We start from the raw sequence: 27,206 nt of genomic DNA on the forward strand, positions 1-27,206 counted from the left end.
CCATGTTTTTCTAAGTCAACCAGCTCATCATTTCCTACACTGTAGCAGTATTCCAACCCAATCATATTCTATCTGAGAGATTATCTATGGAAGTTTTTTATCTCAACTTTCTGCATTCCTTCTGTTCTTGGCTACATAGGTTTTATTTATACAAGAAAATTTTAATTTAAAATAATCAAATTATCCATTTTATACTTCTTTAAGGTCTGATACCAATGAATCTATCTACTTCCTTTACATCTTTTTTCCCTGGTTTCCTTAAAGTTCCTGACCTTTTGTTCTTCCAAATGAACTTCGTTATTATTTTTTCTAAGTCTGTAAGATAATTTTTTTAATAATTTAATTGGGATTGCATTATATAAATGGATTAGTTAGGTAAAATTGTCAATTTGAAAATTACATTAACTTTACCTGTCCATGAACAATAAATATTATTTCATTTATTTAGATCCGATTTTATTTGTATAAAAAGTGTTTTATGTTTGTATAGTTCCTGTGTCTGTTTTGGCAGGCATACTCTCAAATATTTTATACTATCTAGTTATTTTAAATGATCTGAAACAATATTGAATAATATGACTGATATATATTGTAGTTTCCCTATCTTTCTCCTTTAAATAAACAGCCAATATTTTTTTAATTGCCCCATTGGACTTAAAACAAATCATAATTTATTCATAAATAATTTAAAAATAATTGGTTTGTGGTCTCTGAAACCAAACTTCCATGACAAGAAACACCTGGCTATCCCAGCATCTCCATTTGTCATTTGTTGTCTCCCTTGCTGTTTGCACTGAGGCTTCTCCAGGCCGATAAAATGTTGGGCTGGCTTTTGATTCTGTATTATTGTTTGGGCTGCTAATGGCCTGAAGCAATGCGTGTCTTGAAATGTCAAGGACACTGACTTTGGAGATAGTTTTGGACTGGACTTCAGCCACGGAGAAAAGAAGGTTTCATTAGGTAAACATTTGTTCAGAGACTGCATTCTAAACGCTTACTTCTGTTACTTTGAATGTTAAAGCCAGACCTCCCAATAACTTCAGAAATACCAGGAAAGTGTTCAATGGGTACAAAAATGCTCATCTCCTGCCCTGCATGTTTGCTATAGGAATATGGTAGAATGCTTAGGGAGGTAACTCTGAAGGATAGACAAGGGGTACAGCCAATGCAGTGGGCTTTTTGACAGGACATTGAACCAGATTAATATCAAAATAAGAACTACCCTTGGGCAAAATGATCTCTGTCTGAGACTCAATGTGATTTTTGTCACTATTCAATGAAATAGCATTAAAACCATATTCATAAGAGAAGGTAACTAGGGTCACGACTTAAGTGGAGTGAGTTGAACCTTAAGACAAGGGTATGGGGAAGAGGGCACTCAAATCCAAATGCGAAATGTCAACTTCCTGGAACCCTAAATAACTCTTGAATTGGAACAAGGCTTGTTGCTTCCTGTCATTTGTGCTGGTGAAGGCTAGGGGAGAGAAAACATGGAAGAAGGTAGAAAAAGAAGAAATTGGGGGGGAAAAGAAGCAATAGGCCAAGCATGGATCCTAAGGTTACTTGGCCCTCTTTAAACAGGGTGACCCCCAAATTTTACTATCAAAGCTTAAAAGCTATTCAAACTTAAACTGCAGTAAGACTTTGGGGATATACTGTAGAGTCACTGAGTTGAAGAAATCAAAAGCTGCCTTACCAGGACCAGCCATTGGAGGATGCCAAGAAACCAAAAGAGTAAATTCCAGGTCCAATGCTAAGGACTCGTTCATCTTGGAAATGCCTAGAGGTCCAAGGGGATGTGAGAATCACTCAGGACCACCCAGGAGTGAGGCCTGATGTTCCCCACATATTTTCAAAGGTTGCAATAATTCATGATCTACAATGTTCTAGTTACTCCATGAAGCACAAAATCATTCCAGATACTATTTCACCTAAAACCAGTAACCCTGATCTAAATAACTTTATTTGGTCAGCCATAACCACAAACAAAATCATACATGTGACATGTCTATATATATTTATAAGAAAGATGGTTTAATGTCCAGACAACAAAGATAGAACATATCTATTCTATGTACAATTGTAAAAAGTTACATCTTCAATTAAGTTAATTAAGAACCCCATTATGAGACAGCAAGGTAGTGGGTGGATTACTCCACATTTGTTACGTATGTTCACCATTCAACGTTTAGTACTTTGAAGGGTGCCTTTATCTTTTAGGAACAAACCATTAATACCATATGAAGAACTTATTATTCAGTGACTATAGTATTTCAGGACTTTAGAATAAAGCCTCCTTATAAACCTCCTTTGTCAAATCAAATGACAGGATCATTGGGTCAAATAGGATGGAGAGATTTCGTTTTCCTTGCCTACCATATATGGGGAGTAAGTGCTTGGATTGCCCAAGCAGTAGTTTTCGGATTCCCACTGTAATGAAAGAGGAGTGAATGAAATTTCTATTCCTCAATGAGTGAGGCTGATGAATTGTCACAATTTCCCTTTCATGAGAAGGGACCTAGACTGCGCAATTAGAATGCCACTGTCTTCTACACAGTAGGCATTCAAGTCATATAAGGAGACTTCCCAAAAATGCTGTGACCCAAAACCAGATGGAGATACAAGTATCAGTCATAAACACATGCTAGAAAATTCAGAATTAAATATTAACATCATCTTTTTTCTGGTTCCAGGATTATTGGGGATTAGAGTTGGTCTTCTCCAAGAGAGATGAACAACTGCTGAGACTTGAGAGAAAGGTAAAATGGATTCAGGTATTGCCGTAACTATTGTGATCTTTTAAAAAGGAAGAAAAAACTCTATCTTTGAATATGCATTGAAACGGCCCTTCTATTTCAGGAGCTAGTAGACAGGCATGAGGGTACTCATCTCAACCAGGTAGGTAATGGCCAAGGAAATCAGTTCAACAACCAAACTCAATTTGAAGGAAAGGTTAGGTGATGGGAAATCATTGAAAGGATAAAGAAAATTCCTTTTTGATTTGCAACTTCAGCTAAATCATCCTAACTCTGGCCTCCTCCTCTCACATGTACTCGGGCCACAAATGCTCTGAGGGAAGCTCTCTGTTACATTATAAGAAGGTTGTGTACAAGGTGACAAATTAGATGTCATCAGTTTCCAGTGGTTTCCAAAGTATGGAGATAAGCTGATGATCTAGAATTTGTGAATTAACTAGGGCCAATTTTTCTCCCTCTCTTCGTCCCAGAGGATGGAATTTTGGCCATTTCACAAACTCAGTGCAACTTTATTACCACTATCAGAGGAAGAAAGAGGAGCAAAATGCAGTTTGGTCACTTGAAGCAAATGACTCCTGGTTTTATCTCTGTCGATACAATCTATGAGACCCAAATTCTACCACCTCTCTGGATCTGGTTTGCAGAATGAGAATTCTGAACAAGATGAGCTCTGAGATCCCTTCTAGCTCTAAAATTCTGATCTGTTCTAATTAGAAAACATGTTAGTCAGAGAAGAATGGTTCATAAAGCTTTGAGCCCAGAGATAGCAGCAAAGGCCTAGTTACATTGTGACTCCATCAACCCCATGGGACCAAGAAATGAAAGAGATAAGTCAGACAATACGAGGCACCAAGAAACTGAGGGGAGGATGGGAAAACTGTTAGATAAAGATAAGCTCAGCAGAGCTAGAAGCTACAAAATCCAGGATAGTACAGTATAATGGCTACTTTGGAGACAATTTTTGACTGGCCTTCAGCAATACAGAAAAGGAGGTTTCATCAGGTAAATATTTGTTCAGAGCGGGGTGGAGCCAAGATGATGGACTAGAAAGATGCACATACACTAGCTCTTCCAACACAGCCCATAAAATACCTGTAAAGAAAGATTCTCAACAAATTCAAGAGCAGCAGAAGCCACAGAACAACAGAGTGGAGGAGATTTCCAACCCAGGATGACCTGAAAGGCCAATGGGAAAGGTCTGTCATGTCAGATGTGGAGCAGAGCCCAGCCCAGCCTTGGCTGTGCTGCATGGAGTCGAGAGGAGGACCTAAGCAGGCCTCAGGGCAGAATCCCCAGCAACAGTAGCAGAGGTTTGCAGATCCCTCAATCCACAGGTGCCAAAGGTTAGTGAGAGGGTTTTTTCAACTGGCCAAGAAGGGAGCAGGGTCTTCCCATAGCTCCAGCCTCAGGAGGTGGCGGTAGAGACCACATCAAGCCACATCGGCTCCCATAGCAGCCTGCATCCATTGTTGGATCGTAAAACCCCAAGGGGATCTGAGCAGCTGATCCATACCTCAGCCCTGTGTGGTGGCTCTGCCCCCACCTAAAGCCTCTAGGGGAAATGAGCAGCTTATCTCAATCTCAGCCCCCAGTGCCTGCTTAGCAAAACTGGAGGCCAGGTGGTTGTGGAGAGGAAAATACTACTCACAGATTCTGGGCACAAAAGTTCCTGGATGCTCCCAGACCAGTGTACATGCTTGATTGTGCCACCTTGGAGGAACTGAGATCTCACAGATTCCCAGAGTATAGCCTACTCTTGACAAAGGACTCAAAAGTCAAGTAACTGGTTGGGAAAATGCTCAAAAAGAGGGAAAAAATAAGACCATAGAGGGTTACTTTCTTGGTGAATAGATATCTTCTCCCATCCTTTTGAATGAGGAAGAACAATGCTTACCATCAGGGAAAGACATAAAATTCAAGGCTTCTATATCCCAAACATCCAAAATAAATATTCAATGGTTTCAGGCCATGGAAGAGCTCAAAAAGGATTTTGAAAATCAAGTAAGAGAGGTGGAGGAAAAATTGGGAAGAGAAATGAGAGAGATGAAAGAAAAGCATGAAAAGTGAGTCAACAACTTGCTAAAGGAGACTCAAAACATGCTGAAGAAAATAACACCTTTAAAATAGATAACTCAAATGGCAAAAGAGGTTCAAAAAGCCAATGAGGTGAAGAATGCTTTCAAAAGCAGAATTAGCCAAATGGAAAAGGAGGTTCAAAAGCTCATTGAAGAAAATAGTTCTTTCAAAATTAGAGTGGACCAGATGGAGGCCAATGACTTTATGAGAAACCAAGAAATCACAAAACAAAACCAAAAGAATGAAAAAATGGAAGTTAATGTGAAATATCTCATTGGAAAAACAACTGACCTGGAAGATCCAGGAGAGAAAATTTGTAAATTATGGGACTACCTGAAAGCCATGACCAAAAAAAGAACCTAGATATCATCTTTCATGAAATTATCAGGCAAAGCTGCCCTGATATTCTAGAACCAGAGGGTAAAATAAATATTGAAAGAATCCACTGATCACCTCCTGAAAGAGATCCAAAAAGAGAAACTCCTAGGAACATTGTAGCCAAATTCCAGAGTTCCCAGGTCAAGGAGAAAATATTGCAAGCAGCTAGAAAGAAATAATTTGAGTATTGTGGAAATACAATCAGGATAACACAGGATCTGGCAGCTTCTACATTAAGGGATTGAAGGGCGTGGAATAGGATATTCCAGAAGTCAAAGGAAGTAGGACTGAAACCAAGAATCACCTACCTAGCAAAACTGAGTATAATACCTCAGGGTAAAAAAATGATTTTTCAATGAGGATCAAAAATGATCCTCAATAGAGGACTTTCAAGGATTCTTGATGAAAAAACCAGAGCTGAAAAGAAAATCTGACTTTCAAACACAAGAATCAAGAGAAGCATGAAAAGGTAAACAGGAAAGAGAAATCATAAGGGACTTACTAAAGTTGAACTGTTTACATTTCTACATGGAAAGACAATATTTGTAACTTGAAACTTTTTTCAGTATCTGAGTAGTTGGTAGGATTATACACACAGACACATAGACACACACAGACACACACACACAGAGAGAGAGAGAGAGAGAGAGAGAGAGAGAGAGAGAGAGAGAGAGAGAGAGAGAAACAGCACAGGGTGAGTTGAATAGGAAGGGATCATATCTAAAAACATAAAACTAAGGAGTGAGAGAGGAATATATTGGGAGGAGAAAGGGAGAAATGGAATGGGACAAATCATCTCTCATAAAAGAGGCAAGAAAAAGACTTTTCAATGGAGGGGAAAAGGGGGAGGTGAGAGGGAAACCGTGAAGCTTACTCTCATGACATTTGACTCAAGGAAGGAATAAAATGCACACTCATTTTGGTATGAAAACCTATCTTACAATACAGGAAAGTGGGGGAGAAGGGGATAATCAGGGTGGGGGGGATGATGAAAGGGAAGGCAATGGGAGGAGGGAGCAATTAGAAGTCAACAGTCTTGGGGAGGGACAAAGTCAAAAGAGAGAATAGAAGAAATGGGGGGAGCAGGATAGGATGGAGGGAAATATAGTTAGTCTTACACAACATGACTATTATGGAAGTCATTTGCAAAACTACACAGATATAGCCTATATTGAATTGCTTGCCTTCCCAATGGGGATGTGTGGGGAGGGAGAAAGGAAGAGAATTGGAACTCAAAGTTTTAGGAACAACTGCTGAGTATTGTTCTTGTATACAACTGGGAAATAAGAAATACAGGCAATGGGGTATAGAAAAGAGAAGATGGGAATAAGGGAAGGGAGGGATGTTAGAAGGGAGGGTGGATTGGTGGTAGGGGTAATTAAAATGCTCAGCGTTTTGGTGTGGGGAGAGGGGAGAGATGGGGAGAAAATTTGGAACTCAAAATTTTGTAGAAATGATAGTTGAAAACAAATAAATAAATTGAAAAAAATTTGTTCAGAGACTATTTCAAATGCTTACTCTTGTTGATATGAATTGTCAAACCTCCCAATGACTTCCGAAATACCATCAAATTGTTTTATGTGTATAAGATGTGTTCACTTGGTCAATAGTTATCTTCAGGAAAAATGGAGATGGAGGAGATTATAGTATCTGTCTTGGAGAGGCAATATTGTGCAGTGAATAGGAAGACACAATCCACAACCTACCCCTGGCACACATTGGCTATGTAATCCTGACAAGTGTGTTAACCCCTCAGTGCTCTGATTTAAGATTCTAAGTGGCAGAGAAGATGCCAGCTTGCATTTGCAGAGGGAGCACCCTTACCTCAGTGTTCCCTATATCAATGAAATAACAGATCCATTCCCTATCCCTAGTCATAACAGCAAAAATAAGAATCTGAAGGGAATCTTAGGATAGAGAGCTGACAGAATGTAACTGAGAGAGCTAGCAAGGAGAAATATGAAATAATAATCTGATGATAAAACAAAAGGAAAAAGACAAATTAGGAGAGAGAAAAGGCACTAGTAATAAAAAGATTGACAGAAAATTACACAAAACGTAATTGGAACATCATCCATAGGATGTGTTGCTCCAATTCATCTTTTGAAATTTCTTGCCTGAGGGGCAGCAAAGGTTATGAATAGATAAAAGAGAACCAAAAAACTTCTTTCTACACATGCAGAAAGTTAGAAACATGTTCATTAGAATCACAGACTCTCAGAGATGGAAGGAAGCTCAGAGACAAACTCAACCAACCTGAACGAATATCCTCTCTATGACACACCTGACAAGTCATCATACAGTCTTTGCTTAGAAACCTCCAGGGAGGGGAGACTCACTACCTCCCACAGTGGGTGCTCATTCAATGTCTAACCATCAGCAAGATTTTCCTTGCACCAAACTTAAATCAATCTCTGAAACTTTCATCTTCCCCCTGAAGAAATAATAATATTTCATATTTATATAGCAACATGGTTTAATGGATAGAGCTTAGGACTTGGAATCAGGAAAATCTAGGTTGAAATACTGCCTCTGAAGTTTATTACATGTATCTCTCTGAGATGTATTAGATTTGTCATCTCTGAGCCTTAACCATCTCTATCTATCTAGTAGATGGATCATCTCAGAGCCTTAGACAATCCTCGGAGACAAGGGTTATTAACCTTTTTTATGTCATGGGCTCCTTTAGCAGTCTGGTGAAGCCAAAGAATGTCTTTTCAGAATGATGTGTTGTCTACTTTCATAATCAAAGGAAATGCTGAATTTTGACTAGAGGTTAGTGAGATTAAAGATGTAATTTTTTTTCCCTTCCAGACTTCTTAAAAGACATATCCAAAGGGGCCCAGGGACGTCAGGCTAAGAACTCCTGCTCCAAGGCTTACCTACTAACTTGTAGACTGGTTGTGATCTGTGTTAGTAGAGGGAATTCTCATGCCTATTATTTCATAGCCCCTCAATATATTAAGGTTTAAAAACCCAATTTCCTCAAACAAACCCTATGAGGCAGGTGTTACAAATACAAGGGCAACTGGGTGGCACTGTGAATACAGCACCAGCCCTGGAGTCAGGAAGATTCATCTTCCTGAGTTCAAATCTGGTTTCAGATGCTTACTAGCTGTGTGACCCTGGGCAAGTTATTTTACTGTGTTTGCCTCAGTTTCCTTATAAGTAAAATGAGCTGGAGAAGGAAACGGTAAGCCACTCCAGTATCTTTGCCAAAAAAACCTACACAGGATGCCCATCAATTGGGGAATGGCTGAACAAATTGTGGTATATGAATATAATGAAATATTACTGTGCTATAAGAAATGGTGAGCAGGCAGACTTCTGAAAAACCTGGAAAGACTTAGATGAACTGATGCTGAGTGAAGTCAGCAGAACCAGGATAACAATGTACACAGTAATAGCCATAGTATGCAATGACTAACTTTCATAGACTTGGCTTTTCTCGTCATTGTGAGGTTCTAAGACAACTCCACAAGGCTCACAATGGAAAATGCTATCCACATACAGAGAAACTTTGGAGTCTGAATGCAGATCAAAGCAGAATATTTGCTCTCTCTTTTTTTGTTGTTCTTTCTTGTGGTTCCTCCCATTTGTTCTAATACTTCTCTACAACATGACTAATGTGAAAATGTGTTTAATATGAATGTACATGTAGAGCCTATATCAGATTGCATGTCATCTGGGGAAGGGGAGAGAGGAGGGGAAGGGAGAGAGGAGGGGAGGGGAGAGAGGAGGGGAGGGGAGAGAGGAGGAAAGGGGAGAAAATTGAAAACTCAAAAGCTTATGGAAGTGAATATTGAAAACTAAAACTTAATTAATTAATCAAAAAGAAAAGAAAACCTCACATGGGGTCATGAAGAATCAGATATGACTGAAAAATGATTGAACAACAAAACAACAAATACAAAACAAAATACAAGTATTATTATCCATATTTTACAGATGAGGAAACTAGTGTCAGAGAGGGTAAGCAACTTGCCTAAGGTTGCACAGCTAATAAAAGTTAAAGCTGTTATTCAAACTTAGGTTTCCAAACTCCAAACCCAGGGCTTTTTCTGTTATACACAATGACAGGCCTTCAAATTACCTGAAGATAGTCATCATGTCACACACATTTTCATTTCTATGAGCTAAAAACTCCAGTTTCACCATCAGATCTCTGCATGGCGTGGCCCCCAGTCCCATCACCCTCTTCTGTTCTTCCTAAAATGTGTCCCCATGTGGTCTGGCCAGGACAGTCTATGTCAACATTGCTACCATCACAAAGGAAAGCTAGCAGAAATACCCCAGAAAGCAGACTGACTTCATTGAGAGTAAATATCCAGGCCTTCCCATTTTTAGGCAGAGTGGTTAATGAGAAGGAAAAGCAGGGCCTATGGCCTATGGATATGTCAGGACCCAACCCTCTTGCCTTTGAGCAAAACTGACTTCACTCAGAAAAGAGAAACTAAAGCAAACAAGCCTTCAAGGTATTACAAAGTCCCCTTCCCCGTCTTCTCACGTGAGAGCTTCTGCACACTCGTAGATTTTACCAGCAGACATCTGATGTGCTGTGGTGGTCTTTGGGACCTGTTTAGAGCAGGCAAGTTTGATGATTCAGATTACATAGTGCTTCTTCCTCTCCACCTTGCATTCTGTCCAGGTCACTGAGCTGAAACTAACCCAGGGGTGGGGAACCTGCGGCTTCGAGGCCACATGTGACCCTCTAGGTCCTCAACTGTGACCCTTTCACTGAATCCAAACTTCACAGGAACAAATCCCCTTAATAAATGGATTTGTTCTGTAAAGTTTGGACTCAGTCAAAGGGCCGCACCTAAAGCCCTAGAAGGCTACATGTGGCCTCCAGACTGCAGGTTCCCCAGCCCTGGGTCACTATCCCATTCTTCTAGTTGCAAATTGAAGAGTCTCTGATGCTAGAGGTGGGACCTTCACCTTCTTTCTTCTGGATCCAGAGTCATCTAATCCACATGTCTTATTTTACAGAAGAAATTCAGACTTATTTTACAAATATTTATGAAACTTTTTTTAGAGAAGTGAAGTAACTTCCCAGGTATTCTTTGTCAGTAAGTGTTTTGTAAACTCAGTCACATATCAGAATTTTTTAATACGTGGATAATCTATATTGGTAATGAGAAAGTTCCACAACTTCTCTTTTTCCTGTTCAATGTGTGGATGCTGGAACTGGAAGAGGCTGTTCATATATCAATCCCTTGAGCCACGGCTCCAGGCTGAATTAGGAATCAGTATGTTGCTGAATGAGAACACAATAGCATCTATATACACATATTGTACTTGTTTAGAGGTCTCAGGGGAGCAGTGAATAAACTCAGTGCTATGCGAGGAATTAACTAGGAGGTTACTTTCTTTTCTACAAAACAAGTGTCATTGGAAAAATTACGGACTCCCAGCAGTTTGTGACAAAGAGGCCACAGACCTAATTTGTAACAGTTAAGATCAATCAACCAATCAACAAACATTCACTTGCCAGGCACAGGGCTAGGTGCTGGAGGTGCAAATACAATGAATGAACCAATCAATACTCGGTACTTAGATTCAAATAGGACAGATAACAGATAAGTACAGACAATATAGAGAGAAAGTGACTAAGTGCGAAAGAGTGTGGAGTACTGAAATACAAAGTAGTTTGGGAGGGAGGGTTCTGGCAGTTGAGGGGATGAGGAAAGGCTTTATGGAGAAGGTGGTGCTAGAAGAGAGAAATTCTGTGAAATGGAGGTGGGGAGAGGAAAGGAAGGGGATTACAAGCCTGGAGGATAGCCAGTGCAAATGAATGAAGATAGGAAATATAGGGTCACATGAGAAGAACAAAGACAAGACCAGTTTGCCTGGATCACAGCAGAGAGATGAAGCTGTAATGACAGGCTGGGACCAGGTTGTGAAGGGCTTTCACAGCTAATCAGAGGAGTTTGTATCTCAGAAGCAATAGGAGGCTGCTGGAGTTAATTGAGTGGGGACAGTGACATAGTGAGATCTACATTTAAAGAAAATAACTTTGGCAGTCATGGGAGGATGCATTAGATTGGGAAAGACTTGAGGCAGAAAGACAAATTAGGAGGCCATAGCAATTATTTAGACGAGAGGAAAGGAGAGCCTGAACTAAGGTGGTAGTTGTATGGGTAGAGAAAGAGGGTCACACGTGAGAGATATCATGGAGGAAGCAATGTCAAGGTTTGGTAACTGATTGGACATGGCAGGTGAGAAGTTCGAGGTGATGCCAAGGTTACAAGCCAAGGAGGTTGGAAAAATGATGGTGTCTTCAACAGAAACAGAAGAGGGTTTGGTGGAGGAAAGATAATGAATTTTGTTATGAACATGTTGAGTTTGAGATGTTTCTGGGACATCCAGTTTGAAATGTCCAATAGGTGATGCAGGAGTAGCTTAGACAGACTTCTGGAGTTAGTGAAGAAGGAGGAAGGAAGGAAGGAAGGAAGGAAGGAAGGAAGGAAGGAAGGAAGGAAGGAAGGAAGGAAGGAAGGAAGAAAGACAGGAAGAAAGAAAGAAAGAAAGAAAGGAAGGAAGGAAGGAAGGAAGGAAGGAAGGAAGGAAGGAAGGAAGGAAGAAAGAAAGAAAGAAAGAAAGAAAGAAAGAAAGAAAGAAAGAAAGAAAGAAAGAAAGAAGGAAAGAAAGAAAGAAAGAAAGAAAGAAAGAAAGAAAGAAAGAAAGAAAGAAAGACAAACCTGGCATGCCCAAGGTCCAAGGGGTCACACAGTCAGATACGATTGAATAAATGAACAACAATGCAGGACTGAGGCTCAGTGTGAAAACTGGGACTAGGTATAAATATGGGGCTAGGTATAAACATATATCTGGGAGTCATCTGTATACAGATGCTAGTTAAACCCATGGGAACTGACAAGATCATTGAGAGAAAATGTAAAGAGAGAAGAGAAGACCCAGGACAGAGCCCTAGGGAACATCAAGGTGGGGGGGGGGGGGGAAGGGTTGTCACAATACAAATGATGAGTAGCAAAGATGCTGCATTCTGCGGTGGCATGATGTTTTCTACTGGATTGGTCATACTTGACTAATTAATTTTAGCAATTAATTTGTAAGAGAATAAAAAGCACATCAAGTGGACTTCTAAATCTATACTAAACAATAGCAATTTTCTTTATCCCTTTGTAGGTTTTCATCAGTTGCTAAAGGACTTCCAAATGCCATTCTATCATTCTTCTACTAGACCATTAGAAACTCTATCAAGAACACTGCTTTCAAACTGTATCTTGAATAATCTTTGTGGTTTCAACCTAAGAATCTTTTTGCTTCAACGAGTAGAGACAAGTATACCTTGCTACACTTTGGTGTTATTGTTGTTCAGGCTCTTTGTCACCCCATTTGGGATTTTCTTAGCAAAGATACTAGAATGGTTTACCATTTTCTTCTCCAGCTCATTTTGCATATGAGGAAACTGATGCAAACAGGGTGAAGTGACTTGCCTAGGATCACCCAGCTAGTAAGTATCTGAGGCCAGATTTGAACGCAGGAAGATGAGTCTTCCTAACGCCAAGCCCAGCACTCTATCCACTGTGCCACCTTGCTGCCCCTTGCTACATTAGCCAACTCCAATTTGGTTATGCTAAGGCTCAAGGTAATCCTTTACAGGTGTATCCAGTATATTGCACATCTCCTTTTAATAAGGGACCATTTGATTGTTATGAGAACGCTGGTCATAATTCTCTCATTAAAAATACAGATTAAAAACTATTCGTGTAAATATGGATGCTCATCCATAGATGAGAACTCAAGGATCTACTCAGGATTCCTAGCTGACAGGTCACAATCACTTTCTTAAACCCTTACCTCATAGCAGGGGTTATAGACAATAAAATACATTTTTTTATAATGTATATCAAAGGCCACTCTTATTATGGACTAGGTCAGATAAGAACTCTTTGATGTGTACAAAAATGTAAATGAGTCATAGCAAGAGAATGCATGAAGGACTTGTAATCCAATGTACAAGAGTACTTGCAGCAAGGACACTACCACATGAAAATCCCAGGTCATTCTAGCAATCCCAAAAGACAGACTTTAAGCTGAGTAATTATTTTCTTGGGGGTATAGACTGGTCATGTGATTTCCTTTGTATCATCAGCTCCCCAGTGAGGAAACTCCTTCTATCAAAGCAGATTGTCACCATCTTTGCAACTTAGAATCTTGCTACCTTGTCCAGTGTAACCCAGTGTCTGTGTCCAGTACTGACTTTGAACTAAGGCCTCCCTGGCTTCAATACAAGTTCTCTAGCCACTAGACATGTTGGCACTTGTTCTTTTTACAGAAAGTAGAAGTGTTGTTCTCACCAACAAAGCATCAGTGGGTAGGTCTATTAATCTTTCTGTTCTCAGCTTCCTTCTCCATAAAATGGGGATAATAATGCTTTTAGTGCCTGTCTCACAGAGCTGTAGATAACATATGCACACATACGCTTACATACATATGTAAGGAGAAAAACAGAGAGAGAGAAAGAGAGAGAGAGAGAGAGAGAGAGAGAGAGAGAGAGAGAGAGGGAGGGAGGGAGGGAGGGAGAGACGGACAAAGAGAGAGACAGACAGACCGACAGACAGATAGCACTGTGCTAAGCCTGGGATACAAATACAAACAAGCAAAGACGGTCCCTGCCTTCAAGGAGCTTATATTCTAATTAAACAATGTATGTAAAGTGTTTTACAAACCTTAAAGTGCTATAAAAATGTAACTATTGTTATAATGTGAGTAAAAATGAAAGCCAGATGTGGAAAAATATTTACAAAGAGGTCATAAGGCCAGTGCTTGGTTTTAAGTGAAAACAAATGAAAAAGACAGAATGTTTTCTAGGCCATGTTGAAGGTCCTCTGGCAAGCAAATTCTTTATTATAAAGTATATTTTCAGATTCTACACTTGACTTATCCAAGGTCACACAGGCAAAGTAGCAGAATCAGGATTCCAACTCAAGTCCTGACATGAGATTCAGGGCTCTTTCTAATGTACCACCATGCTGAAAAAGGATCACATTTCTTTCTGGTTAATGTATTATTTTAGAATACAACAGTTCTAACAATATTATGCTTCCTTCCTGGGCAGCCGAACATTGGACAAGGAAAGTTTCTCAGTGTTCTTTTCACAGACACAAGACTGCACACATTCACATACCTGGGATATGGAAGCCTGACAAACCAGGTCACCATATGAACTGCTGAGATTGTCAGCTGTGGAATAAGCAGTAGTGTGCTCTGGGAAAAGAGCTTACACCGTTTTTCTCCAGAATCTTCTAACCCTCTACTCTAATATCTCACTAGAAATAATGACTCGAATGCATTTGGTCACTGTTTGTCATAAACAAAAATCTACTGTCTGCAGTAGGAGGGGTCACAAAATGAAAAGTACTGAGTCCTGGTGTAGCCCAGAGAAGAAGAAGGGGAATTGATTAGAGCTGGAACCTTGGAGTTCAGATATTCAACTAACTTCCCTGACTGCCTTTTATCAAAGGACCAGAGAGTGTATGGGGTGTTCAGGAAGACGAGCCCCTCTGGTGTGAGTGCTTGCTGAGCCCTTTCCAGAGCTGCTTATCCACCTTTGGCATCTACTTGATTGACCCAAATCTCCCTTGTTTCAGAAGAAGGGCTAAAGCAGCTTGAAGCTAAGGAGTCTCAAACCTGTTGGAGAATTAGAGCAGTGTCTACTCCAAGCATACTTCCCCTGGCAGAATGGGTAGATGAGAACAATTTATTCCAACAGTCATGAAGGTGGCTGAAGCAGGCACTTGGTCAGACATCAAAGACTCCAAGGTCATCCTCTGAATCCCTGGTAATGAGCAGTCATCCTGAATTTTATCTTGTCACTGTATGTCACTGGAATCACTTTGACGACTCTGGAAGAGAGAGTGAGGCCAAAGACTGCAAGCAACTCTGGTCCACTTCAATCTAATTTATGCACGAATCAAAATACATCACCCATACCAGCGAACTAAGGCAATCAACTTGCTAGACTGCAGAGGTCAGACTAAAACTTTAAAAACTTTACTTCCAAGAGAATAGGGATGATTTTTCTCACTGAAGTTTATATGAAGTACTTACCATCCTTCAGTGATCTGTGATATTTTCCAACACAAGGAAATAACAGAATTTCACCCCTGGAAATCTCAGATTTTTCCTCTTTGAAGTAGTAATACCAGAGGTACTATCAGCTCAAAGGGTTGTTATGAGAATACCACTTTTAAAAGATCTCTATAAATTAGACATTATTATTATAAGCATATTGTATATAATATAATATGCATATAATATATATAATTATAAATACATTCAATTCAAGGCATTTTGGTGAATGGATAGAGGGTTGTCTTCAGAGTCAAAAAGGCCTAAGTTCAAATCTTACCTCAGACACATACTGACTGCATTTTTATTCATTGTTCAGTTGTTTCAGACTCTTCATGATCCCATTTGGGGTTTTCTTGGCAGAGATACTAGAGCAGTTTGCCATTTCCTTCTCTAGCTTGTTTTACAGATGAAGAAACTGAGGCAAACAGGATTAAGTGACTTAGCTTGCCCAGGGTCACACAGCTAGTAGATATCTGGGGCCAGATTTGAACTCAGGAAGATGAGTCTTTCTGACTCCGGGCCCAACGCTCTATCCATTGCAGCACCACCTTTCTTCCCCAGTACTAACTGTATGACCCTTGGCAATTCAATAACTTCTCAGTGACTCAAGGGGTTCTCTATGTAAGTTATGCAATATAAGTTATGCAACAGGTGCTGACCTGTCATTAAAAGGAACTTTCTCACCTGAGAGTTCCCTATACCAATAAAATCACAGGTCTAGGTCCCCTCTCAAAAAAATTCAGTTCCTTCTATTGGTCATCAAGTGACTCTCTGCTGATCTGAAGGAATGATTATTCCTCTGAAAAGTGAGTAGAACATTCTCCTGCCACCAATTTCCAACTATGAGTAAGAGCCTACTGCCCATGAAATTAATCTTCCTATGGTGATAGAGATGATTGTGGTAATAGGAGCAACAGTGTCACCTCACTGACCTAATGGACTGGGTGCAATAAAAGGTGTCTGGGAGGCCAACAGATCGTGACTAGCCTCTGCATACCTCAATCAATGAACCTCCATTCCCATCCATTCTTTAATCCTGTTCCCTCCCCCCACAGCAGAATCAAGAACCTAGGTCCATTTGTGGCACTAGGCAATCATTTCTATGGGCTTCTACTGATTCTAACTATAGTTTATCCCTTTCTCAAATAAAACTCCATTTGAAGTCACTTGGGAAGATAGTTTGACCTAAATTGAATATTTGTGTGGAAATTTTTTTTCTTCTTTTTTATTTCCAACAGTGGTTTTCAAAAAGAAAAATACTTCCTAGATTTTGACATAGTAATATAAGCTGCTTTGAACTGCAGTGGTATAATTTGTTACCTGACAATCAATCAAATCCCTTTAAGGTTTCTTTTAATCATTCTAAAAACTGAATGCTGGTGGTAGACCATGCTAATTCCCATTTCATACTTTCTTCTTATCAATTGAGTTCACAAAGCAACAATTACATTCATTTTGAATGCAAACAACAGACTTTCTTGTCAAAATACAGTCAAAGAATGACAGAATTGAAAAGGACTCTTCAGCCTCATTTTGCATGGGAAACTGAGGTAAAAAGTGAGTTACCCAGAGATGCATAGCTAACTATTAGCAGAACTGGGACTAGACCCAGTCATAGGAATAGTGATTTTGATCTGGGGAAAGGAAAGAACCTTAGAGGTTATCTAGTCCAACTCTTGCATTTTACACATGGAAATGAGACCTAGAGAGTGAGGAAAGGACTTGTCCAAGGTCATACATTTGAGAAACAGCAGAGCTGAGACTAGACTGGGTTTGAGTTCTAGTGCTTGTGTTATCTTTACTGCAGAATGCTGCCTCTAAACTCTTTTGAGCAAAGCAGAAGGCAAGATCTCCTATACTTCACTGTAGCTTATTCAGTAAGGGGTATATTAAATACTAGAGTACATTTCTTTGGAAAACGATGACATTGGTTGGGCATTTCTAAAAATTATGGAAGGGGGGCAGAGCCAAGATGGCAGAGTAGAAACACACAAATACACTAGCTCTGAACCCACAGCCCATGAAATATCTGTAGTAAAGAGCTGCCAATAAATTCGGGAGCAGGAGAAGCTACATAACAACCGAGTGGATAATATTTCTGTTCCAGAGAGCCTGAAAACCTCTCGCAAAAGGTTCTTCACGCAGCAGACTGGGAGCCGAGAACAGCCCTGCCGCAGCTGCCCGGGGCCGAGAGGAGAAGATCTGAGCGGGGAGCAGATCCGAGCAGGCTTCAGGGACAGAATCTCCAGCAGTTCACGGGTCCCTCCACCTACAGGTGACAAGGGTTGGTGAGAGGGTCTCTTCAGCAGGTCGAGAGGGGAGTGGGGAGCCCCCATGACTCAGGCCCCCTTGGGAGGCAACAGCGGAGGCGGGAGCAGACCGGGGCTCCCCAAGCAGGCAGGAGCCCAAATCCATTGTTGAAGGTCTCTGCATAAACCCCCTGAGGGAACTGAGCCCGTGAGGTGGCCCTGCTCCCACCAGGGCAGCTGAACTTGATCTCACACTGAATAGCAGCCCTGCCCCCGCCCAAAGCCCTGAGGCTGGGAAGCAGCATTTGAGCCCTCAGACCCCAAGAGCTGGTTGGGAGGATCCAGAGGCGAGGTGGGTGTGAGGAGAATAATCAGAGGTCAAGTCACTGGCTGGGAAAATGCCCAGAAAAGGGAAAAAAACCAAGACTATAGAGGGTTACTTTCTTGGTGAGCAGGTTTCTCCTCCCCTCCTTTCTGATGAGGAAGAGCAGTGCTCACCATCAGGGGAAGACACGGAAGTCAGTGCTTCTACATCCCAGCCCACTTAATGGGATCAGACCTGGGAAAAGCTCATAAAGAGCTCAAAAAATTTTCAAAATTATGTTAGAGAGGTGGAGGAAAAACTGGGAAGAGCAATAAAAGACTTGCAAGCAAAGTATGAACAAGAGATCAGCACCCTGCTAAAGGAGACCCAAAAAATGCGGAAGAAAATAACACCCTGAAAAATAGGCTAACTCAATTGGCAAAGGAGGTTCAAGAAGCCAATGAGGAGAAGAATGCTTTAAAAAAGCAGAATTAGCCAAATGGAAAAGGAGATTCAAAAGCTCACTGAAGAGAATAGTTCTTTCAAAATTAGAATGGAACAGATGGAGGCTAACGATTTTATGAGAAACCAAGAAATCACAAAACAAAACCAAAAGAATGAAAAAATGGAAGATAATGTGAAATATCTCATTGGAAAAACAACTGACCTGGAAAATAGATCCAGGAGGGACAATTTAAAAATTATGGGCCTACCTGAAAGCCATGATCAAAAAAAGAGCCTAGACATCATCTTTCATGAAATTAACAAGGAAAACTGCCCTGAGATTCTAGAACCAGAGGGCAAAATAAATATTGAAAGAATCCACCGATCACCACCTAAAAAAGATCCAAAAAGATCTGTGGCCAAATTCCAGAGTTCCCAGGTCAAGGAGAAAATATTGCAAGCAGCTAGAAAGAAACAATTCAAGTATTGTGGAAATACAATCAGGATAACACAAGATCTAGCAGCCTCTACATTAAGGGATCGAAGGGCATGGAATAGGATATTCCAGAAGTCAAAGGAACTAGGACTAAAACCAAGAATCACCTACCCAGCAAAACTGAGTATAATACTTCAGGGGAAAAATTGGTCTTTCAATGAAATAGAGGATTTTCAAGCGTTCTTGATGAAAAGACCAGAGCTGAAAAGAAAATTTGACTTTCAAACACAAGAATAAAGAGAACCATGAAAAGGTGAACAGCAAAGAGAAGTCATAAGGGACTTACTAAAGTTGAACTGTTTACATTCCTACATGGAAAGACAATATTTGTAACTCTTGAAACATTTTAGTATCTGGGTAGTGGGTGAGATTACACACACACACATGCACACATGCACACATACATAGAGACAGAGTGCACAGAGAGAATTGAAGAGGATGGGATCATATCTTAAAAAAAAATGAAATGAAGCAGCGAGAGAGAAATATATTGGGAGGAGAAAGGGAGAAATGGAATGGGGCAAATTATCTCTCATAAAAGAGGCAAGCAAAAGACTTTTTTAGTTTGGGGAAAAAGAGGGGAGGTGAGAGAAAAACATGAAGTTTACTCTCATCACATTCCACTAAAGGAAGGAATAAAAAGCACACTCATTTTGGTATGAAAACCTATCTTACAATACAGGAAGGTGGGGGACAAGGGGATAAACAGGGTGGGGGGGACGATGGAAGGGAGAGCATGGGGAGGAGGGTACAATTTGAGGTCGACACTCACGGGGAGGGACAGGATCAAAAGAGAGAATAGAAGTAATTGGAGGCAGGATAGGATGGAGGGAAATATAGTTAGTCTTATACAACACAACTATTATGGAAGTCATTTGCAAAACTACACAGATTTGGCCTATATTGAATTGCTTGCCTTCCAAAGGGAGGGGCTGGGGAGGGAGGGAGGAAAAGAAGTTGGAACTCAAAATTTTAGGAATAACTGTCAAGTACTGTTCTTGCCGCTAGGAAATAAGAAATACAGGTAAAGGGGTATAGAAAGTTGTTTGGCCCAACAGGACAGAGGAGAGGATGGAGACAAGGGCAGAGAGGAATGATGGAGGAGAGAGCGGAGTGGTGATGGGGGCAATTGGAATGTTCGGTGTTTTGGGGTGGGGGGAGAGGACAAGGGGGGAGAAAATTTGGAGCCCAAAAATTCTGTGAAAATGAATGTTAAAAGTGAAATAAATAAATTAATTAAAATTTAAAAAAATCATGGAAGTTTTTATTTTCAAAGCTTTCATTGACAACAGAAAAATTTAATTGTGCGACCATGTCTATATTGGAACAACCACCTTTGGTCTGCTGTAGCTTTATGGCAGACCATTCAGCAATGGCATAATAGTCTAAGTCAGTGGTCTCTAAATTTTTTTGGTCATATACCCATCAGTAAAAATTTCTGAACACATACCCCCAATATATGTGCAAGGGTAGAGGTGTTACTCCCAAATCAACGTAGCTAAAGAAGGCCAAAATACCTTAGATCAAGTAATCAAACAGTGTAAACTAGGTATTGACCAGCACCATCGTAACATGTGAATGAGTCATTATTCAAGTGGAGAGTATTATAGAGGTTTTTGACAATTGGATGAAGGCAGATGATGCCACACAATCCTGTGATATGGGTATATGTATAAAACTATTAATTAGCCCAGCAGTGGATCAATTCAGTAGTAGAAAACTGCAACTTCAGGAATTAAGGATTACAAAGTTTGAGCCAGGCATCTAAGAAGGAATAACACCCCTCCCCCAACTCATTAACCATATCATCAGAGAGACTAGGCCAGTAGGAGACAGTATAAACAGTTGGAATCAGAGAGACTAGATCAGTATTTAACAGTTGGGATTAGAGAGACCAGATGAGTAGGAGGCAATATTTCTAGCTAGGGGCAAAGAAATATACCAATGACAAATGGAAAAAGAAAGACAGTCACCCAAGTATGGAGTCAGCTTCATGGAGAATGATTCCTTGCACCTGAGAAGAATACTAGCTGTAGACACACACACAAAAAGATATCCAGGGCATAAAGCATAAGGTGTCAGTTGCTGCTTTGTCACATATGTATCCTACATGTGTACCTCACTACCCCTGTGCTCTAAGTTTGAGACCACTCTTCTATGGGCCTGTGTGTATTTCAGGGAGAGTGTCCCATGTTTTGTTTTGTTTTGTTGGGAGGGGATGTTTTATGCCCTCTATTCTTACTACATTATCTTGCAAAATATATTTTCTAAAAGCTAATCAGGTCTACTGGATGATCATCACTGAGGAGTGCACTGGTTTACAATCAAAAGTATTAGAAGCATAGCCATTCAGGGTGGCAACTAAAACTGTGAGGGCATTATTGATCATCCTCTAGGGACTCCAACTTGTGAATGTAAATGTGAGTTGAGGAGGGGGGTGAGCCTAGAGAGTATGTCACATATGTTTATTTATTTATTTGTAACTTATACACATATATGAAGTTCTAAGTTCACTTTACTTGGATATACAGTTTTAATGGATGCTGTAGCTGAAAAAAAGACCCTCAAAAAGTTATATAGCTTCAAATGGAAATAGGGCCTCAATGGCTGTGCTTACACAATATTCATATTTTCGCAATGCCATCTACCAGTCATACCAAGTTTTCGTTGTAATTTGGCTAGAAATTTTCCTTTTCCATAATATTAATCAATTATTCTTGAATTATTATATTTTTAACAAACGGATCCACTGAATCCACTGAACTATTTGTGAGATTTTTAAATAGGTTAGAAAATTCTGTTTCCACATTATTAAAGTATGTAGATATGAAAGTTTTTATAGGTTATGCACATCATTTTTGGCAATGAACTCACTTAACAAAGGAAACATTTCCAAACATCTGTTTTCAAAATGATCTCCCCATATCACAAGATTCTTTAAAAAGGCAGTTATTTTCTCATTCACTGTTTTTTTGGTTTTGTTTTTCAATTTTTATTGCTGTCTCTTACTTTTACATCACCAGAATTTCTCTAGGATCCTTCCCTTCCCATTCCTCCCCTAGAGAGCCATTCCATATAATGAAAAGAAAATTTAAGAAAAAGAGGAAGACAGAAAAAAAAATCAGAAAAGCCAAATCAATTCATTGAAAACGTCTGAAAATATTTGCACCCATGAATTTCCTACCTCTGCAAATGAGTACAGAGGGAGCGTTTTCTTATTTTTCTTATTTGGGGACAAGCTTGTTCTTTGTGCTCACAACATTTGTGTTTGATTGTTTTATAGCTGTTTTATCCATTTATCTTTTCATAGTGACTGCATATGTTGTTTTCTTCACTACCTCATTCTGCAACATTCTGGGTAACTCTTTCCATGCTTCTATGAATTCATCTACTCACTTTCTTGTAGCACAGTGATATTCCATTACATGAATGTACCATGATTTATTTGTTTAGCCCTTCCCCTATTGATGGACATCTACTTTGTTTCCAGTTCTTTGTTACCACAAAAAGTGCTGCTATGAATATTTTGGTATATATGAGGAATTTCTACTTATCAATGACCTCCTTGGGGTATAAGCCTAGTAATGGAATCTCTAGGTCAAAGTGTATGTACATTTTAGTCACTTAATTGGCATAATTCTAATTGCTTTCCAAAATGGTTGTACTGGTTGGCAGTGCCACCAACAATGCTCTAGCATTCCCATCTTTCTGCAACCTCTTCAACATTAACTATTCCCATCTTTTCTCAACTTTAGTAATTTGGTGGAGCTAAGATGGCAGAGTAGAAAGACACACATATGCAGGCTCTCCCCACGCAGCCCATAAAACACCTGTAGAGAGGGGGCTCTCAATAAATTTGGAGCAGCAGATGTGGAGAACAACAGAGTGGAGAAGACTTCCAGCCCAGGGTGACCTGAAAGGCCCACAGGAAATGTTTATTGCACTGGACATGGAACAGAGCCCAGCCCAGCCTTAAAGGCATGGCTCATAAACAGCCCTTGGGGGCAGAATCCCCAGTCCCAGTAGCAGTGGATTCGCAGATCCCTCAACCCACAGGCGCCAAAGGTCAGTGACAGAGTTTTTTCAGCTGGCTGGGAAGGTAGAAGGGCTTTCTCATAGCTCCGGCCTCAGGCAGCAGCTGCAGAGGCCACATCAGGCAGGCAGCAGCAGTTCCCACTGCAGCCCCTACAGCAGCCCACATCCATTGTTGGATCGTAAAACACCTGGGGGCACTGAGGAGCTGAATATTACCAAAGCCCTGTATAGAGGCCCTGAGGGAGCTGATCTTTATCTCACACTGAATGGCCATGGAACTGGAGGCCAGGTGGCTGTAGAGAGGAAACTGCTAAGATTCTGGGCACAAAAATCTCTCCCTCCTCCCAGACCAGTGTACACGTTTGATTGTGCCACCTTGGAGGAACTGAGATCTCACAGATTCCCAGAGTATACCCTACTCTTGACAAAGGACCCAAAAGTCAAGTAACTGGTTGGAAAAATGCCCCCAAAAGGGGAAAAAAATAAGACTATAGAAGGTTACTTTCTTGGTGAACAGATATCTTCTCCCATCCTTTTGAATGAGGAAGAACAATGCTTACCATCAGGGAAAGACATAAAACTCAAGGCTTCTGTATCCCAAATATCCAAAATAAATATTCAATGGTCTCAGGCCATGGAAGAGCTCAAAAAGGATTTTGAAAATCAAGTAAGAGAGGTGGAGGAAAAATTGGGAAGAGAAATGAGAGAGATGAAAGAAAAGCATGAAAAGTGAGTCAACAACTTGCTAAAGGAGACTCAAAAAATGCTGAAGAAAATAACACCTTTAAAAATAGATAACTCAAGTGGCAAAAGAGGTTCAAAAAGCCAATGAGGTGAAGAATACTTTCAAAAGCAGAATTGGCCAAATGGAAAAGGAGGTTCAAAAGCTCACTGAAGAAAATAGTTCTTTCAAAATTAGAGTGGAACAGATGGAGGCCAATGACTTTATGAGAAACCAAGAAATCACAAAACAAAACCAAAAGAATGAAAAAATGGAAGTTAATGTGAAATATCTCATTGGAAAAACAACTGACCTGGAAGATCCAGGAGAGAAAATTTGTAAATTATGGGACTACCTGAAAGCCATGACCAAAAAAAGAGCCTAGATATCATCTTTCATGAAATTATCAGGCAAAACTGCCCTGATATTCTAGAACCAGAGGGTAAAATAAATATTGAAAGAATCCACTGATCACCTCCTGAAAGAGATCCAAAAAGAGAAACTCCTAGGAACATTGTAGCCAAATTCCAGAGTTCCCAGGTCAAGGAGAAAATATTGCAAGCAGCTAGAAAGAAATAATTTGAGTATTGTGGAAATACAATCAGGATAACACAGGATCTGGCAGCTTCTACATTAAGGGATTGAAGGGCGTGGAATAGGATATTCCAGAAGTCAAAGGAACTAGGACTAAAACCAAGAATCACTTACCCAACAAAACTGAGTATAATACTTCAGGGGAAAAAATGGTCTTTCAATGAAACAGAGGACTTTCAAGCATTCTTGATCAAAAGACCAGAGTTTAAAAGAAAATTTGAGTTTCAAACACAAGAATGAAGAGAAGCATGAAAAGGTAAACAGCAAAAAGAAATCATAAGGCACTTACTAAAGTTGAACTATTTACATTCCTACATGGAAAGACAATATTTGTAACTCTTGAAACTTTTTTCAGTATCTGGGTAGTTGATGCAATTACACACACACACACACACAGAGAGAGAGAGAGAGAGAGAGAGAGAGAGAGAGAGAGAGAGAGAGAGAGCGCACAGGGTGAATTGAATAGGATGGGATCATATCTTAAAAAATGAAATTAAGTAGTGAGAGAGAAATATATTGGGAGGAGAAAGGGAGAAATGGAATAGGGTAAATTACCTCTCATAAAAGACGCAAGTAAAAGACTTTTCAATGGAGGGGAAAAGGGGGGAGGTGAGAGGGAAACCGTGAAGCTTACTCTCATGACATTTGACTCAAGGAAAGAATAAAATGCACACTCATTTTGGTATGAAAACCTATGTTACAATACAGGAAAGTGGGGGAGAAGGGGATAAGCAGGATGGGGGGGGATGATGGAAGGGAGGGCAGTGGGAGAAGGGAGCAATTAGAAGTCAACACTCTTGGGGAGGGATAGGATCAAAAGAGAGAATAGAAGAAATAGGGGGTAGGATAGGATGGAGGGAAGTATAGTTAGTCTTACACAACACAACTCTTATGGAAGTTATTTGCAAAATTACACAGATATGGCCTATATTGAATTGCTTGCCATCTCAAAGGGAGTAGGTGGGGAGGGAGGGATGAAGAGAAGCTGGAACTCAAAGTTTTAGGAACAACTGTAGAGTATTGTTCTTGCAACTAGAAAATAAGAAATACAGGTAATGGGGTATAGAAAATTATCTTGCCCCACAGGACAAAAGAGAAGATGGGGATAAGGGAAGGGAGGGATGTTAGGAGGGAGGACAGATTGGTGATAGGGGTAATTAGAATGCTTGACGTCTTGGGGTGGGGGAGGGGAGAAATGGGGAGAAAATTTGGAACCCAAAATTTTGTGGAAATGAATGTTGAAAACTTAAATAAATTTAAAAATAAAAAACTTTACAAATTTGTAAGGTGTGAAGTAAAATTTTAGTGTTGTTTTGATTTATATATTTCTTATTATTAATGATTTGGAGCATTTTTTCATATGGTTGTTAGTCTGTAATTCTTCTTTTGAGAATTGTTGCCTTATATGATTTCATTCGTTGTTAAGACATTTCCTTTGATATCCAAAATATATAGGGAAGTAAAGCAAATATATAACACCAAAAGCCAGTGGATAAGTGGTCAAAGGATATGAGCAAACTGCTCAAAAAAGAAAAATTTCAGACCATAAATGACCATAGAGGTAGCACGGTATAGCATAGAGAGAGCTGGCATTGGAGCCAGGAAGACTTAAATTGAAATCCCACCTCTGAAACTTACTGGCTGTATGGCCCTGGGTAAGTCACTAAACTTTTTTAGTACTCTGGGAAATTCTAACACTATAAATTATAAAGCAGCAACGCATCATATGCCAACCTGAACTGGTAGAGGCAGTTTCTGCATGTATGAGTTCCCCCTACCAACCAAATTAAAAGTCCATGACTATGTCTATGAAACATTTCTCCTTATCACTAATAATAAAAGAATTACAAATCGAAATAGCTCTGAGTTTTCACCCCACCCCCCGAAAATCAGCTCAGTTGAGAAAAGATGAAAATAGTCAACAGTGGAAGGGTTGTGAAAAGATATGCAAACTAATTCACTATGGAGCTATGAATTGTTCCAATCATTTGGAAACAATTTGGAATTATGCTAAGAAAGTGACTAAAATATTAATGGTCTTTGATCCAGAGAGCCCATTGCTAGGCATATACAATGAAGGAGGTCAAAGAAAGAGATGTCTCATATATGCTAAAATATTCACAGCAGCACTTTTGGTAGTAACAAAAAAGTTGGAAACAAAGCAGATGCCTATTGATTGGGGGATGGCTAAACAAATTATGATACATGAATGCAATGAAGTACTACTGTGCCCTAAGAATCAATTAATATAAAGAATTCATAGAAGACTTACATAAACTGATGTAGAATAAAGTTAGCAGAACCAGGAAAAACAATATACATAGACTACAACATAAATGGAAAGCAGCAACAGCAAAAGTACCAAAAATTAAAACAGAGCAATGTGAAATTACAATGACCAATCGTGATCCCAAAGAGGAGATATCTCTTCATTGAAGAGGTAAAGGGACTACAGATGCAGAATACTGCATATATGGGATGCCCTAAAAGTCTGGGTGCACTCTTAAGCTTTAATAGCTAAAAGCTGCATCAAGACTTTTGGGACACCCTGTACTGTCAGACTTGGTTGAGGTGTTGACTAGCTTTGGTGAGCTGTTTTTCCCCCTTTTTATTTTTGGTTACAAGGGATGGTTTTGGGGTAGGGACATATTGGAAAATGAAGGTAACACAAAAACAAAATATATCTATAAATTTCTAAATGCCATCTTTACCTTGAAGGGATAGATTAAATGCATTTGTGGTTATCTTCTTTTTAAAATATATATGTGAGGTAGCATACTACAGATAGCTGCTTGTCATCACAGAAAAGGTCAACAGATTTGGAAAGCTTGTCTTTTTGTAAAAGAAAAATGCAAACCATTTTAAAAAATGGCTTGCCCAGAGATAACCAGGAAACCTCTGTGGGGGAAAAAATGTAAAGATATGTAATTTTTATGAGAGTAAAGGTTTTTGGAGATTTTTTTCTTTGTTTCCATAGTGCTTGTTAAATAAATAGTTTATGGAGAAGTACTGGCACTTTTTCTGATACTTGGGACAAATATTTGGCAAATGT

The 27,206-nt window shown here is 39.8% G+C and overlaps 1 long non-coding RNA gene across 1 annotated transcript in view; it reads right to left on the reverse strand.

Annotated features, from left to right (window-relative positions):
- Positions 1-14,056: 14,056 nt before the first annotated feature.
- LOC140516410 (uncharacterized) overlaps positions 14,057-27,206 on the reverse strand; it is a 46,222-nt gene continuing 33,072 nt past the window's right edge. The window contains exon 5 of the long non-coding RNA XR_011971353.1: positions 14,057-15,082. This is a non-coding gene — a long non-coding RNA (uncharacterized lncRNA). The remainder of the gene's footprint in view (positions 15,083-27,206) is intronic.

This window comes from Notamacropus eugenii, chromosome X, assembly GCF_028372415.1.
Source record: "Notamacropus eugenii isolate mMacEug1 chromosome X, mMacEug1.pri_v2, whole genome shotgun sequence".
In the NCBI taxonomy this organism is placed as follows: Eukaryota; Metazoa; Chordata; class Mammalia; order Diprotodontia; family Macropodidae; genus Notamacropus; species Notamacropus eugenii.